The sequence below is a fragment of the Ictidomys tridecemlineatus genome, chromosome 13 (genome assembly GCF_052094955.1).
Source record: "Ictidomys tridecemlineatus isolate mIctTri1 chromosome 13, mIctTri1.hap1, whole genome shotgun sequence".
Lineage (NCBI taxonomy): Eukaryota > Metazoa > Chordata > Mammalia > Rodentia > Sciuridae > Ictidomys > Ictidomys tridecemlineatus.
The window spans coordinates 69,011,372-69,029,615 of record NC_135489.1 but is presented as its reverse complement, the minus strand read 5'-3'; the positions used below and the strand labels follow the sequence as shown (position 1 = coordinate 69,029,615).

The following is an 18,244-nucleotide window of genomic DNA, read 5'->3' as shown; positions in this document are numbered from 1 at the left end:
TTTAGCCAAATTCCTGTCACTACTCTCTGAGGTGTCTCATTTCTCTCCAATGTGTTGTTTCTCCTATGTTCTCAAGTGAGTGAAACATGTATCTAGTAATACTAAAATGATTCAAGGGATTTAAAAAAAACAATTAAATACCAAATATGTTTTAAAGACTTTGGGCTTGTCTTTCCAAAATATGCTAGAAAATCTCTTACAAAACAATTGTCTTGGCTGGGGATGTGGCTCAGTGATTAAGCTCCCTTGGATTCAATTGTGATACCAGGAGGAAAAAAAGAAAAGAAAAAAAAATTTTCTTGAAACAATAAAACCAAAATACATTTATTTTTCAGTTATACTTATATATTTGAAAATAAGGAATATAAATGCAGATAACATAAGAACAAAGGAAAAGAATTGGAAATGTTTGAATTCTCCTGAGAAAAACAGTAAGGCTTCAAGTTGAATTTAAGGGAAAAAATTAAAACATGAGATTTAATAAAAGTAGACATATAATTTATATACAAAATCATCAATGTTGAAATTGATCATCTGAAATAAAGTATCAATATTTTTAAAATATTATATTTATTTTTAAAATAAAATATAATTTTAAAATTATTGTACATTGTGGAACATTCTATTTAAACAAAACAATTTTTGTTTTTAAAAGGTGCACCTAAATTTTAATGATTAAGAGAATTGATTGGTATATATTTTGGGGATTGAACCTAGAGGCGCTTAACCACTGAACTTCATCCCCAGCACTTTTTATATTTTATTTAGAGATAAGGTCTTGCTCAGTTGCTTAGAGCATCGATAAGTTGCTCAGGCTGGCTTTGAACTTGCAATCCTCCTGCCTCAGCCTCCCAGGATTACATCATACACTACTATGCCCAGATTGCCTTGTATATTCTTATACAAATATTTCTACATTAACTGAAATCTCAGGCAATGCTGAATGGTAAATGGTTTCTCAATCTTCTTTCAGTGAAATCAGGGAAATTAACAATACCTACATTCATCAGAATTAGGTGTGTTTATATAAATACTAACAGCGATTACAGGAATGAAGCAAGCTGACCTTATACCTACTATTTTCCCACTATGACCAACATCCAGTGAAAGACACTTAGTAAATATTGCTTGAGGAGAAGGTGTGAAACAGAAATTTTCCTTAGCTATATTGTTGAAAAATACATGAATCATTTGCAGATCCTGTCCTCATACAGAGATCTGGCTCTTTGGTTTTTCAAGTGAAAAAAAAAAAGAAATATACTGTGTAGTCTTGAAGGCAATTTTTCATGATTATAAGACATTATTATACTTATTTTTTCATTGTATATTATTCAACTCATAGACAATGTTCAACAGATTTCTTCAGTTCCTGTGTATGTACAACTTCTAAATGTCAATGATCATGCTCCTGAGTTCTCTAAATACTATAAGACTTATGTGTGTGAAAATGCAGACTCTGGTCAGGTAAGAAAGCTTCCTAAATTACCGAAGTCTGAGTAACACATCACTGTTTTATATACTATACATAATGACTATATCACATATAATACTAATATTCATATGATATTATATATATATATATATTATACTATAGTGATTCTATATTTCACATATTAGACATGATTACTATTTTATATGCTGTACATAGATTTTTTTATATACTTATCCCACTTTGAAATGCTCTCATAGACACTTTAATTATCTTAATTACATGTTTCTGTTTTGTGCTAAACATAATAGTATATGTTTCTTTTTATTTAAACAATTTCTAAAAACAAAGATTATTTTATTTTAAAAATTTCTAAAGACACTCTGTAGGGCACTCTGTATGATACATACCATAGCTTGTTTTTCAAATGGCCCCTAATTTCCAAAAATTTTATAGTCTTATTTTCAGAAATACAGAAATCAATATATTCTAAATGACATTAAATTTCTCAATGAAGGGAATTGGAGACCCTTTGTATTTTACAAAAGCAGGAATTACATTTTTTTACCAATCAGGAGTAGTAACCAACCTTATGTTTTACTTTTAATTTTCTAATACAGTAGCAGATAGGAATATCTTAAGACATAGGTACATCATAATTGTTATTCATTTTTCAACCATAAGATACTGGAAATTGTCAATGATTTTTAAACTGTTAAGTGAACTATGTTCAATTATGTTTATGATTGAACCATTTTATCCTGAAAATCTGAAATCTTGTAATTTTAAGCATATATTTTTTAAAAATACATGATTATAAATATGCAAATAACCTTTTAAATTTATTCATTTTTATGGGTTAAAAACCATAGTTTTTGAGAAAGTGTAAGATATAAAAGTTCTGAGTTTCTCCCTTGTGCTATACTTCCCAGAAATATAAAATTTAACAAATTTAGACATCAGGGACATATGTGTAGACTGGTAGAGATCATTAAAATAAAATAAGAAAAGAATGCAAATGTACTGGAACTCACAATTCCCAAGGAAACTAGGCTTACATAATTTTTAAAAAATTTATATTATAAGTGGATTATTTCACTTGTAATTTATATGCTGTACATAAATTTTGATGTTTTCAAACATTTTAAACACATCTGATTTCTTGAACAGAAAGACAAATATATTAATGAGCTTCGAAAAATCACTTTAACTAGTTTTGTTTTTAATATGTGTTTTTAATATATTTTCCCAATAACATTAAGAATAAAAGAGTATCTATTAACTATTTTGAAATACTAGAGCATGTTTTAAAGGCAACTTTTTGTAGTTTACATGCTGGTAGTTTGGTGGTCTGTGTCTTTTATTATTATTATTATTAATTTATTTATTTATTTTAGTTAGGTATATATGACAGTAGAATGCATTTTGATTCATTGTACAAAAATGTGCTTATTAATTAATATCATATTATGCTTCAATTAGGTTAAACACATATGTCTTCAAACATTTATTATTTCTTCATGGTGAAAATGACAAGATTTTTTTCTAGTTTTTTGAAATATGCAGTATGTTAGGATTTTAAAATATATAACTTATATGGCAATAATTTCATAATAGCTGTGAATGTATTTAAATTGTCACCTTTATAAGAAAAACTCTAAAAATTTTAAAAAGTGGTTTAATATACTTCATTTTTCTATATAACTATGATGCCCCAGGTGGTAAGTCATTTACCAAGTAAGACTGCATTTTCAGTGCTTTCAGCTGAGCCAAGATCACTGAGCAGAAGACTTGGGAAGACAGCACAACTTACACATTGGAGGCTTGGGGTCTAGGCCAGAGTATTAGATTTGGCTGATAAATATTTGTTGACTAAAGATAGGTGATTCTAAGGACCACACTGTATTTTTTATTATAACTCCTCTATTGTTGTTTACAATAAAATTATTAATAGCTATGTTAATAGTAACCCTTTTCTACTTTTGCACCATGTGTAAATGAGAAATATACATTTGATAGATTGGGTTTTCCTTTTTCATTGCATTGGAGTTCATGTGTAGCTCTACCACCTGAGTGGTTGACACATTCTTTTCCAAGATTCTGGTTCATAAGCTACAACTCAGAAGTCAGTGTATTTATATAAATAGGAGTAATCACATTTTTTTGAGAATGAGGGTACCACTTAGTGACAGGGACACCATGCTCATCGGTGGCTTTGGGCCATAGACTGAAGTGAATATCCCACTTATGTTTAGCAAAACAGAATGGCTCAAAACAAGATATTTTGTAATGAAATCCTTCTTGTTTAAAGACTTATAGGATGATCACTAAATTGTATCTTATCCATATAATTATACTGTTTAACTCAGTATAATTATATGGATAAGATACAATTTTTAATTTGAGAAAAGTTAAATGGTATAACTTCACCTGAAGTCTCATAATCTGCATCTTTGCTTTCATGGTAAACTTTACCAGTATCCTGAGCCTACAGTGTTAGTTTCTACTTTGGTATTCATATTCTGATTGACTTAAAATTTGTGAAATATCTTCCCCTCTCAGTTTTCTTTTCCCTGTGCTTATGATAAAATAAAAAAATTCTGAAGTTTTAACTTCTTACAATGAAAACTCAAATCAAACTAAAATGATAGTGTGTCAGTCTTTTTTTAAATCTCTTTGAGAGTTAAATTAATACTAGGAGCAACACAATTAAAAGAAGAATATTATGGTGAAAATTTATTTCATTTTTACCATTCTGGTAGGCCTTTCATAGTACAAGTTTTGAAATGTTATAACTCTTTAGAAGCACATTTGAAAAAAATTGTGAGCAATGATGAAATAATTGTTTTAATGATGAAATATCTTGACAAAGTTCAAAACATATATCACTGTTTCCATAGTGTCTTAACTTTTAAAAAATTTGCAATGTACCCATATAGTAATTGAAAAAAGAATTAACATTTTTTTAATTAAAATAAGTTAATTATTCTTTCTTTATTCATTGGAACACTTGTAAGAATGAAAACAAAGAAAAAGGAAAAAAAACTTAGAATATCAACCTCTACATCTTGGTAGAACTTTTCAAAAGAAAATTCAAATACTAATGTTTGGTACAACATACTATAAAGGTATAGCCAAGATTAAACCCTACTAAGAAAGGAGGGTTTTGAATTTAAGGACATAAGAGTTCTCCTGTACTCTGATGAAAGTTTAAATGTAAAGTTACACAGGAATATCCATAAAAGAGCATGCTTTTTTCTAGTTTACAGATGATTATACCATGCCTCAAAAAGGTTTGACTTTCCAACTCCACATAATTTACAATGGATTAAGTCAAGCCTGTCCTATGTACTTGTCTCCAAGAGGGGAGTTAATTGTAACTATTTTTGCCATAGTAATCTTAATAGCTATCCTTAAATTATTTTCATAGTGGAAAACAAACATGAAAATAAGGGTTTTCTCTATTGATTTGTAGAAAGAATTATATTCATGATGTTGAGGTCAAGAGTCAGTTTAATTCTCACCTCTTGTCTGGAATAATCATAATTCAAACTCAAAATGTCACATGGATCAGCCTTATTTTACAATCAATTTACTTTAAGGAGGAAGGACAGACATCATCAAATAATCATGAGGGGGACTTTCAGATGTCACTCTCAAATTATCTCAGTTTTATAAGTATCTGAAAGAATGTTACTCCACTCAAAACCAAAGGGAAACCTAAATATGTCTCCCTCCCGCTGCACTACAGGTGATGGACTGAAATCCATGTGCAGGTGATTTAAGTGCTACCGCTGTACATGACAACAAGGACTGTATTTCGTGTTCATTGAAAAGCCTTATTTTCATAATCTAGGCATTAGTGCTATGATGTCGACAAGATTGTCCTTGTTCCTTTCATGTGTTTCTTTAGAGGTTAATAGTAGATTCAGACTAACTTGAGTTCAGATTTTTGTTTTGAAATGTTCTGACTAGGTTTTCCGCAAGTAAAATCAAAACCAAACACTAAATAACAAAATAGCCTTTGAAAGAGCCACTAAAATCTTACAAACATGCTATTAATCTCTTTCTCCCTCCTACATTTAGATAGTAATATATGAACAATTTATTGTTCATGAAATGTATTGACAGAAATCAACATATTATTTACTTTTGTAAGGTCTAGAAATTATATTCTATTACACAGTGATGAGCTATCTAACATTGTTTCAGTTAGAGTGGGACAACATAGGTGATGCTAGACCCATGGCACCTAGGTGTGTGGTCTGCTGTTCCACCTCGTAGGTATGAGAGTACTCCATCATAATGCCCCAGGGGTTAATGCCCTGACAACCCATTTCTCACAAGTCCCTGTTATTAAGAGTTATATGGCTGTATATCCTATTACATCAGAATTTTTATTGTTAATAGCATGGGGATTGAGTATTTTAATAAATTGATTTTGTATCCTGCTACCATCAAAGTATATAAAACTTGTGTAAAATGTAATTTGTATAAAAAGTTGATCTTTCTTAATTTAGGAATATTATCCAAAGTAAGAAGTGTTTTTGAATGCCATTCACATAATAAAGCACCTTAAATCCAATAAAAAGTAGAATATATTTCAAATTGGCTTCTAAATTAATAGAGCAACCAGATTAATGAGTCTTGAAGTAACACAATTTGAGGCAATTAGATTCTACAACAATCAATAAATCATCCTAGAAAATCAATTTTCCCTGATTACCTTAATGTTAATATCAAGATTATCAAATTTTTAAAACTTGTATTCACAAATAATTAAGGGAAAATTCTTTGGATAGTGAAACTTGTTCTTTCAAGATTGTGATGAGACTGTGTCTCCAAGTTCTTAGCAGGAAGCCTGTTCCCTTCTGTGAACACCAGAATGTGCTGCCAGGTGCGCTGGCATTGCATAGAAGCAGCACTGACTGCGTGGACTGCAGAGGGCAGCAGACCCAGGTTCATGTCTTTAGCCAGATGTGTGAGGGTATCCGCTATTTACAATGCAAATGAAAAGTTGTGAGTTCCTCTTTAGCATCATTGAGATTGGCTTCCACTGTTTGAGTGGAAGGATGTAAGGTTAATTGTGTGCTGAGGTTATATCTGATGCCACCCTTTAGTAAGAGTTGAATGAAGTGTTTAAGAGAGCCTATGGATTATTTTTGCAATTTCCTATGAATCTATACCTATTTCAAAATACACAGTTCAGAGAATCATTAGGTTGAAATGAAACAAAATAAAATATTCAAGTAATGCTGTAAAAAACCAAAGGAGAGTGAATTAAAGCAATGACCATTAAGATTATTAGAGCATGTGATATAAAATCCTAAGAGATATCTTAGTCAAGAGAATTGCAAACATGAATATGTTCAAAATTATAAGTTACAAATATCATCATAGGATTTAAACTTTCCCAAAATAAAGAAAGGATCTCCAGCCTATTTTTTTTTAATATATGTTTTTTAGTTGTAGTTGAACACAATACCTTTATTTTGTTATTTATTTTTATGTGGTGCTGAGTATCAAACCCAGTGCATCATACGTGCTAGGAGAGAACTCTACTGTTGAGCCACAACTCCAGCTCTCCAAACCATTTTAAGTAGCTTTACTTATGGAAAAAGAAAAAAAAATTAGACATTTGCACATATTAATTTCAACACAAATAGTATTACAAATATGGTTGTAACAATATGTAAATTATTATTAAGAACAAGGTCTGAAGAATTAAAAGGTAATGTCTAAAAACATAATGTTTTTAGAAGGGTAGCAAAACTTAATATTTTGAATCTATTAAAATTTTTCATTATGTAATTATATTATTAATTTCACTGATGATCATTTTATTAATTGCCTCAGTCCGGCTACAGCAAAATAGCCGGGGGGTGATGAGCAACTTGTGTACATTGATACAGCAGGAGTAGGAGCCATTTATTGTAGGATAAAATCGGTATTTATACATGCAACACAGCTTATCTAATTAACATAAACTAGATACAGCAGTCAACCAATAAGGAATCTCCATACTTAATGGCTCGCTGGCGTTACTTCACAAACCACTCCCTCTGGCATTTTGCCAGGCGCCATCCAGACTTGTTTACAGACTCTAACAATTAATAACACAAAAAGTTGCATTCTAGAAAGCTCTTTAATAAAATTGAACCAAAGTTCTGCATTGCCATGAAATAAGTCAACTTTATTATTTGACTTGAAATAAGTCATATTTATTATTCACACATAATAAATATGAGAATGAACTGTTGTAACTAGTGCTAAAATCAATGATCAAAATCATATACTAAAAAACATTACTATGCTTATATTGTTTGCTTTCAACTTTTCTCAATACTCCTAGCAAAAATATTAACACTCATCAAGATACACATGAAAGATATATGGACATCATCCTTACTTCCTCTTATGTTCATTCTCCAGATGCAGTAAATCACCAAGTTCCACTGATTCCATTTCCTCCCTGTTTTTCATATGTCAATTTCTATTTTCTTCTCACATATCCTACACTACCCAGGACCTAAGATCTCTTCTGAAGTGGATTCTTCTTAGATAGTTATGAAAAGGGATGCTTCTGTAATATCAAACTTTGCTTTTTTTATCTCACACCATGTACATGGCAATGCGTGCTAATTTTTTAATCAATTATATTTTAGTTATATTTTAATTATATATTTTTAATTATAGTTTTTTAATCAAGGCTGTACACATGAAGACAATTTCCTGGACAATCATATTTCAGTGGTTGGTCAATGGTCAAAATAATACATAGTCCCTTTGGAAATGGAGAAAAAATATTGTTTTGGTGACATGTGAAGCACAGCATACCCAAGGGGAAATTGTGGGATTCACAAGCTCTGTCTCCATCTGAAGTTATGTTGAGTATTCTCAATTCATGTAAACACTTCATTAATTTCTGTATGTTTCTTATTATAAATAATTCTTGTGATTTTGATTGTTAGCATCCTTTTGGATCTCTTATCAGGAAGTCTTCAATAACAATCAGTGGGTCCCTGGTATCATGACAACAGTTTTTTCATACCTGCTTTAAAAATGTGCTCAGAAAGAGTTTTTCAAAAACTAATTAATTTCCATGGGTCACAGGACCCCAAATAAAAATGAGTGATCATGATTTTCCCCAATTTAGAACTTGTGATTTTCAGTATGAAGTTTAAACTCTGTAATATGCCATCTTAGAACATTTCATGATGCACACAAGACTCACTCTGTAGCAGGTTTTCTAATTTCAGTCTATATCCCAGGTCCTCTGACCCTATTTATTCTGAGCATTATGGACTTTAGGTGTTTTATGTATTTCAAGTTCTTCCTCAACACTTTGCAGGTTTGTAGTTCTGTTTCTCTCTCTCCTCCACTAGAATGTGAACTATAGGGACAGACAGTGCGTGTCCAGGGTCTGGAAGCACTTGGCATGTTCTTGCCAGTGGAATAGGCATCAAATGATTATATCAAGACATTAATCAGATACTTTTGTACTTTAGTAGTTTTCATTCATATGTTTATTTTGTACAACATTTATAAATTTTGAAATTATCCTAAAGGGAATTGAAATTATACATTGAGATAAAACTTTAAGAATATATAATATATAATTTTTAATGGAACATAGATTTATTTCTACAAGAAAATTGCCATTAAAAGTATGTAATCCAATTTTGTGAGATTCATTTTTGGAAATTGGGTATTTCTCTGTCTCTGTCTAGGACCAGAATGTAATACTACCATTAACTTCTCAAAAATGTTTTCCCAGTAAACTGCTGAATAGGCAAAACTAGAGCAAAAACATTACTGTCCATATTTTCTTGTTGGCTCAACTATTACTGTATTAATTTTTACTTTTAGTTTTTGAACAGATATTTTTAAACTCTTTTGAGTTCTATAGATTATTTTTGTCAGAGTGGGTCTATTTTATAATCATTTTCCCAATAAATTAGTACAGAAGGTGATGGTCTAATTCAAATTTATGAATAGTTTTTTTTTCTGACAATGGGAAAGAATTTGCATCTTTAGCCTACTGCAAGGTAAAAATCAATAGAATATATACATAATCAAAAAGGCAGATGAAATTAAAAAAAACTATGTCATTCATTTATTGCAATTCCTACTTTTTCTTTGACATCTTTGTACTGAGGAACATTGCTTACTAAGTACATTTTATAAAATTAATTTATGAAAATTATTGCTCATTTTCTGTGTATTTATTCAATTTATATTTTATAATCTTTAGCAATTTACTCCTAGACTTATTTTAGAAGTAGGTTTTATTGGTAGCTGATCTGCAAGAAAAGGAAACAGAGTCAAATATATTGTTGGAGACAATAGCAGCTTCTTAGTGTAGTTGTCAAAAAATGTGTGTTTTTTGAACGAGGATAATGAAGCTAGGAGTGACATTTTAGTAAGTGGTCCTACGTATGCCTCTTCTCTGGAAAAATACACAGTGCAGTGATTATCTTTCTTCCCATGATTATCTTCAGAGTCAAACACTATTTTTACTCCATCAAATAATTAAGCGGAAACTTATGAAACTGCCAATATTAGACCATCTTTGACCCACAAACGTTAATCTCATTTACTTCTACCTATTATATCTCTGCCCTCTTGGTTTTCACGGGCTAGCATTTGGTCTGGGTGAAACTTTCCCCAGTAATTCATGTTTTACTCAAGAATTAGTTCACTTGCTCTACTTCTGGCCTAAAAATACTTCCCTGTCTTTCACAGGAAACCTAAGATTATTTTCTTGCTTTTTAACCATTATTTTTGGTCTATATCTACTCTGTATATTATAAATGTTATATTATACATTTCTCTGTATGTCTCTGTATTTTACATAAGAAATGTCCTGGTTGGCCTTCTCTGTTCCATTTCTTTTTTCAGTAACTTTATATCCTACCTGTAAGGACAGTAGCAAACCCAGGGAAAGAGCAATGTGCCTGATAATCCTCCTGTAAATCTATTATCTCAAAACATCCGAGAATGAGATTGCATTGTCATTCTGAGCCAGCCCTTTCCTTACATAAAACTCAAGTTTAAATGGGGTCAATAACAGGATTTATTCAAAAGGGTTATGGCAAGATTAGGTGAAATAATATATAGGATAACATTGAATCCATTGATGAATCCCTATTAAAAGACTCTCTAGGCTGGCACAATATATTTCTATCATAGAGTTCACAGTACTATAGATAGGAAATTGAATGTAGTATATGAGAAAGACATGGGGCAAAATTCTACCCAGAGAGAAAGAAGAAAATTAAAAGTATGAGCTCTTGACATTTGTTGTAATTTGGAATTATTCGATTGCCTCTATTTCTAGTATTTTTAATCTTGGTGACTTGTTGTATGTTCTTAACTTTTCAACTTGTCTTTGCTTCTCTCATAAATATAGAAGGGCAGAAATGAGTCCCAAGTTAGTCAACGTAAGTAAATCGTTTAGACCTCTGGGCAATGTAACAAACAGGATTTTCTTAGACTTTTATTGAAAAATTAACACAAAGTCCTTTTCAATGTTATTTTGAAAGGAAAAATGAATATTCTCAGTGAAGAAATTTTAGTGTTGTCCTTTGTTAGAGATTTTTTGTTTTCATGAAAAGTGTACATGTCATGTGTTCAAGGTTAATTCAATTGAATCAATGATTCCTCAGATGGACTGATTGGATTCTTATGTTTTAAAGTACTGGAATCCAATAAAGCATATTTTATTTGAGGCTCAATTTATAAAGCAAATAGAAGTGTAATCATGTTTGTTGAAAGGAGACAGAGTTTTGAATCCTTGCCCTCTCGGTCTACTAATACTATAATTGGGATAGTATTTTAAATGTAATTCAAAATATATTCAAAGCCTCTGCAGTCTTCTTAAGCCTTTATATTCAAAGTGGAGATTTTCACCATATACTCAAAAGTTTGTGTTCAATATGGAGCATCAGGTGATAAGATAAAGTATCTGGTGTCTAAAAATCTAGAGTGTATGTGATATCAAATGATGTCATAAAAATCAATTTTAGAGTACGCCATCAATCTTACCTTGCTATTCATATAAGATTACTAATATCACTTAGGACACCACCCTGTACAAATATCAACAAAAGAATGTTTTCACAAAGAAAACTTAATAGAAATATGCCAATTGGGCAATAAATTATTTGATAAGTTAAAGCACAGGATCCTTAAGATGAATTTGAAAGTGTTCATGTATACAGTTTTTAAACTTAGAAAACCTGCAAGTAGTAAAGCTGAGATTCACAGTATGAGACTGTTAGGATTTGTCCTCTCCTTACACAAAAACCTACACAAAACAACTTATACAAAAGCATATGATATTTTGAAATTAAAGTACCATCCTGATTCAACATTTGCATTTATTACTTTAAACATGGATTGAATGAAAATGTTTTCTTTTATTGTATTACTTAGTTATCACAAATTTATTATTTACTTAGGGAGGTTATGAAAAAAATATAAATGAATGCAGAGAAATAGACAAATTGCATTAGCCTCACAATGTTCTTCATGCATGTAGAGAGAAATCTGTTATTTGAAATATAGCTTCATAAATTTGTATTTGCCATCATGCAACTGAGGATGGTTTTGTCTGACACATTGTTAAAAGCACTTTAATTATAGAAAATTTAAAACACTAGCTTCTATACTCAATTTACTTCAATTTTCAGAATTAATCACAATCTCACTATGCTATTTTGACAAGCATATCTTTTTTTGACAATAATGAACTACTTTACTGATACATTCATGTTTTGAAATAAAAGAATTAATTCAGAACTGATGTGTTCATATCTGCATTACTTCATCATTTTATTATCTGAGATAAATAGTGGAACATATTTTGATTGAAAACGCTTTTCTCTAATCTTTATGGGTCAAAGGAAATCATATACTTTCCCCCTAAGCTTTAAATGCCTTATTCCCTCAAATCAATTAAAAAACTCATTACTTTAGCAAATACTTTAGTAAGACAATAACTCTACCCGTTTTGAACTCAGTATAAAAAGGAAATGTATAAATTCAGCAAGTCATAATGACTAGATTTCAGAAGAAGTAAGAATAAAGAAGGAAGTAAAGAAAGAAGGAAAGGGAACATGTAGGAAAGGAGGGTAAAAGATGATGTCAAAATATAGCAACAATGTTTGAAGAACTTCCAACAAATTTAGCTTCTGGAATCCACATGATGCATTTATGAGAATGTATTATATAAAGTCATAACCCTCTTTATAAATCACAACATACACATTATTGTTGCCTAAGAAAATTTTTAATCTTCTCCATGATTTGACAATTACCCATCTGTAGTGTCCCTAATTATTTGGCTAAACTACATAATAAAAGCTGAAAATAATAATAGCAGTGATAATTGCCCTGAATCAATACAGCAATGATAAAAGTCTATCCCTGTCTTCTCGTAGGTGATTCAAACCATCAGCGCAGTAGACAGAGATGAATCTATAGAAGACCACCATTTTTATTTCACTCTCTCTGCAGAAGACACAAACAACTCAAGTTTCACAATCAGAGATAATCAAGGTAACACCATTCAGTCATAATGATTTTTTGACTCATTTTTCATAAATCACTTTTTTATTTTAATGGAACTTGAGGCATTGTTTTTCACACTGCTTTTAATATCATAATGTCAAGAAATAAAGCAAAAGAGTAATAATAAAAAAGTAAAAAAAGAAAAAAAAACCCTCAGAGTCAAGTTCTGAAAATACTGGCCACACTTCCTTCTCACTGCATTTTTTCAAATTAGAGGTGGGTTTTAAAAGTCACAGTGGCTATAAGCTCTTTTCTGTCTGACCCGGCAAACTTCATTGCAGTCCTGGATTCTCGATTCCTTCGTTATCTTTTTCTTTTTACATTTATATTTTTAGTTGTAGTTGGACACAATACTTTTATTTCACTTATTTATTTTTAATGTGGTGCTGAGGATCAAAACCAGGGCCTCACATGTGCTAGGCAAGTGCTCTACCACTGAGCCACAACCCTAGCTGTTCATTCATATCTTAATCTTCAGTATTTTTCTGAAGAGAAAATACCCTTAGTGTACTGTGAGGTGAGCTGTTTTTGATTCACAAATGTTTAAAGTCATCAATAAGGAGTTACAAATATATGAAAGTCGTTTATTTTTTTTTCTTTTCCCTCTAAACAAAATTATTTTATAAATCAAAGGATAAAATATTCTGGAATGATTTTGGGTAGAAAAAGAATTTCTCTTCCTTTTGTGTAGAAGTGGATTAATTATAGAAGGCCATTCTGCTCCTTTTAAATTTGCTTTAGGAAGAGATATTTGGCCATAATATAGATTTCTATTTAAACCTTTCTTTTTACCTCAAATATATAAGCCACACAATATCTATGACCAGATACCTGAGCCGTTCCTCCCCACCACTGGGTCTAGTCTCCAATTCAGAGATGCCTTTGGTGGGAGAGGGAACAGACACATGTCTCTATTTTATTTGTATCAAATTCTTAGTGAAAGTAGTTCAAATATATTTAGAGAAAAAATCCCACAAATATCAAATATAATATGTCTTATACATCTTTATAATAATTCAAAATATATTACTGAGGCAAAATAAATATAGCAAAACCTAAAGAATACAAGTTTGGTTTAATGTTTGTAGTCCCAAGTAAGGTAATAAAACACATTGAATTGAAAAGATGAGAACTGTTTCTCACCACTTAAATCTGCCTCATACATAAATTTCATGGGTTTTATGGACTTCAAGAGCATTATCTTTTTAGCATTGAAAAGATGATTTGGAAAAAGTTTTAACTACATATGCATTTCAAGAAGATTTCATTTATTTGCACTTTACTATCATCTTATAAAGTAGACTGATGGATTCAGAACATACTTAGGTATTGCAAAACTATTCTGAATAAAAAAATACAGAGGAAATATAGATCTAAGACGCAAAGAATCACATTGATAAACATCATTCAGAATATTTTGGGACTTGGGGAAAAACAATTTTACATTTTGAGTATGTGTTGGCCATTTTCATTAATATTTTGAGTGGCTTCTCTAGATAAAAATTGTTTGAAGATTCTCTGAATTTTAAAAATAAAATGAGTGAAGTCAAAATCAGATATCCTACTATTATCTTTCCCTAAAAGTAAAATCAGTTCTTTTTTCTATTTAGAAAACCTACTATTTGAGATCACATGCTTTAATAGTTATATAATAGAAAATCTATGTATTTCTAAGATGTATGAAAATAAAGGGCTCTAGATGTTAGAAAAAGCAGTGTTAGTGCAGTTGATCCAAATAAAACTGGTAGCATCTGCATAAAATTAATGCTAGTAACGCCTATAAATGCTCATATGTGGCTATAGAAATGTTTGCTCTGCTCTGCTTTTATTTTCCATATTTCTCAAAAACGTTTTGAAACTGATTTAAATAATTCATCTCATTTCACAATTAGGTAATGTCAAAGCATTAATTAATTTTCAGGGAACCTTCAAGTTGTCTTTTAATCAAAAATTTTCTCTTTTATTTGAACTTATTTAATCATATCTCTATAGTAGTGGCTCTAATACACAAGATGGATTGATTTATTTTATGTTGTTGATAAATTTTGGTATCTTGTTTTAGATAACACAGGTACAATTTTGACTAATAGAAGTGGGTTTAGCCTTCAAGAAGAGCCCAACTTCTTCATAACCATTTTAATTGCGGACAACAGGATCCCATCACTTACAAGTACAAACACACTTACCATACATGTCTGTGACTGTGATGACAGTGGGAATACACAGACCTGCAGTGATAAGAAACTCGTGCTTTTCTTGGGACTCAGGGTCGAAGTAATAATTGCTATTCTGATCTTCATTATGTTAATATGTGGTAAGTAGTGCTGAACTGAACATATCTCCACTTATTAAAGTAACATGATAAATATATAATTATGTTACAGCAGTATGGTTTAACTGCTATTCTAAATGTATTATAATTTTTAAACCAAATAGAATAAATGAAAAATAGAGTGGGCAAATCCACATTTCAAACCAAAGATCACTGATCCTTCAATTTTAAGAGTATGTGTATGTATGCCAGTTTATAAATGTTTTGACATATGCATTGCACAAATATAAGATATAAAAATACCTAAGAACAAGTGGGCACTTCTGTTGTCCAGAAAATTGTCCTCATGCCCTGCATGTGTTACAAAATTTTATCTTCATAGAACCTTATGAAGTAACAGTGGTTATGGCCACCTTCCCTGTCCTACCTGCTTCCCCAACCCTTTTAGAGGATTTTTGCATCTATGTTCATCAGTGATGTTGGTCTGTAGTTTTCTTTTCTTGCAGTATATTTGTCTGGTTTCAGTATCAAAAAGTGTTATTAGCCTCATAAAATGAATCTGGTAGTATTCCCTCTCCTAATTTTTCAGAAGATTTTGAGATTTACTGGAATTACTTCTTCAGTTGTTCAGTAGAATTCAGCATTGAAACCATGAGGTCCTAGACTTTAATATGGATTTTGATTATTGATTCAATATGCTTACTACTTATTGTTCTGTCCTGATTTCCAGTTTCTCCTTGGCACAGTGTTGGTAGCTATATATTTTTAGGAATTTATCTATTAATTCCAATTACTTGGTCTGTGATAGTTTACAGTATGTTTTATTATCCTTTATTTTCTGATATCAGTTATGATGCCTCATCTTTAATTTCTAATTTTACTAACCTGAGACTCCTCACTGTTTTCTTTTTGTATAAAATAGTACCAATATATTTATCTTTGTGAAAATTCTAACATCCCTTCATATGTGTTTCAAATCCTATCCCTGATGTGCTGAAAAGATATGTAAATCCAAGGATGTAGAAAGGTTAGTTAGTTAGATGTGCACACACACACACACACACACACACACACACACACACACACTCACACACAAGCATGCACCTGCATATGCACACACAGTTTTTCTTCTAATTAAAGTGTTCTGAAATTCTTCTGTTTCTACATTTTGCTAAAACTATTTTGTGTAATAAATATTGATCTGCACAAACCAGTATTATGATTCAAATGCAAGATAGTTTGGAGTTTCTGAAATTAATGTGGTATCATGGGGCCCAGGCTCTGAAACAACTTTCTTAATTTGAAGATGACCTTTCTGTCTCCTAGCTGGGTCTTTCTGGGGATGTGATTTAAATGCTTTTAGGCTTTACTTTTCTCCCTCTTAAAGGAATATAACATATATGTGAATTTAATAAGAACTAAATCAATAAATAAATATAAATTTTTAGAAGAAACTGACATATATTTTGTGGTCAATAAATACCAACTTAGAAAATAATCATGTCACAGAATGTCCCCTTAATGTGGAATATCAAACTGTCCTGTTCTGAACTTACTTTAACCGGACTCATTGTCACTAAGTTTGCCAAGTGTATTCAGATTGGAAAAATGCTCTATTAATCTACTTGGTTCCATTTTAATATTTGAGAAAAGTAAAATTTGAATTCTAAATTGTTCACAGAAAACAGTTCAATGTATTTTCACAGTGTTTTCCCTCTAAGTCATCAGCAAGAATGTTTGTTATCTTCTTCCTTATGTCATTTTGCAAGTCCAGTTTTAAATTACTTTCCGTCACGTTATCTTCAAAATCAAGGTTGTGTCTGGAGCTTTTAACAAGCTCAGGATTGTGGAGTTCATTATGCTCTGTGTGTGTTCATTCATATTCTGATACATTTTCTTCATCAGGTTTTATATTTTTGATGTTGGCGCTTAGACAACAAAGAAAGCAGATCCTCTTTCTTGGAAGAGAATATCTTCTGCTACGATGATGAAGGAGGTGGAGAAGACACAGAGGCTTTCGACATTGCCGAGTCAGAAGCACCGCTGTGATGGGGGAACACAGGGCTCGGAAGACCACCTCGCAGAGATCCGGAGCCTCTACAGGCAGTCTCTGCAGGTGGGCCCCTACAGCGGCCTCTTCAGGAAATTCATCCTGGAGAAGCTGGACCAGGCGGACTTGGACCCCTGCGCCCCACCCTTTGACTCCCTTCAGACCTACGCCTTCAAGGGCCTGGGGTCCTTGGCCAGCTCCCTGAGCTCCTTAGGGTCAACGGACACCGACCAGGATGAAAATTTTGATTACCTTAATGAGCTGGGACCTCGATTTATAAGATTAGCATGTATGTTTGGTTCTGCAGTGCACTCCAACAATTAGGACGTTTTACCATAAAAAAATCCCCAAAGTGCTAATGCCCATTTGATCTAAATGCGTTGTGTGGTCTGGCTTTCTGCAGCGTGGTGAGCGTGCGTTTGTAGTTTTCCGATGTCCTTGAGTACATTGTCCTTAAAGAAAAATGTTGGAAGAGATGCACATAAATAGACCTCAATTGCTAGTGCAAGCCAGTGCCACCTCATGACTGCAATGTTCCTGATAAGATCCATTATATCCAGGGCAAATTCTCAAAGTGTTTATTTGCCTAACCTGAGAAAGAGAATCAGGCCCTCCAATGTTGTTTCATTCGTTCAATTGTTTTATTCCCGCAAATTAAGAATAAAGCATTGATGAGTGAGGTTCCTGATGATATATATAGAGAAAATTTATCATCTGGAGAATCTGATGGTTACATAGACATGTAAAAACATTTATGTTACATTAATAAGCGGGACTGTGAAAGATTCTATGAATCATTTGGGTTTGATATTTTAAAATTCTTGCCAAGAAGGCTCTTTAAACCTCATTTAAAATTTGTACATATATTTGATATAAATGAATTACTCAGATTTATATAAGTTTGTGCTGTTTTCTATAT

General features: G+C 31.6%; 1 pseudogene; it reads left to right on the top strand.

Annotated features, from left to right (window-relative positions):
* LOC144369676 (cadherin-19-like) overlaps window positions 1–17,649 on the top strand; it is a 36,960-nt pseudogene extending 19,311 nt beyond the window's left edge.
* Window positions 17,650–18,244: the final 595 nt, after the last annotated feature.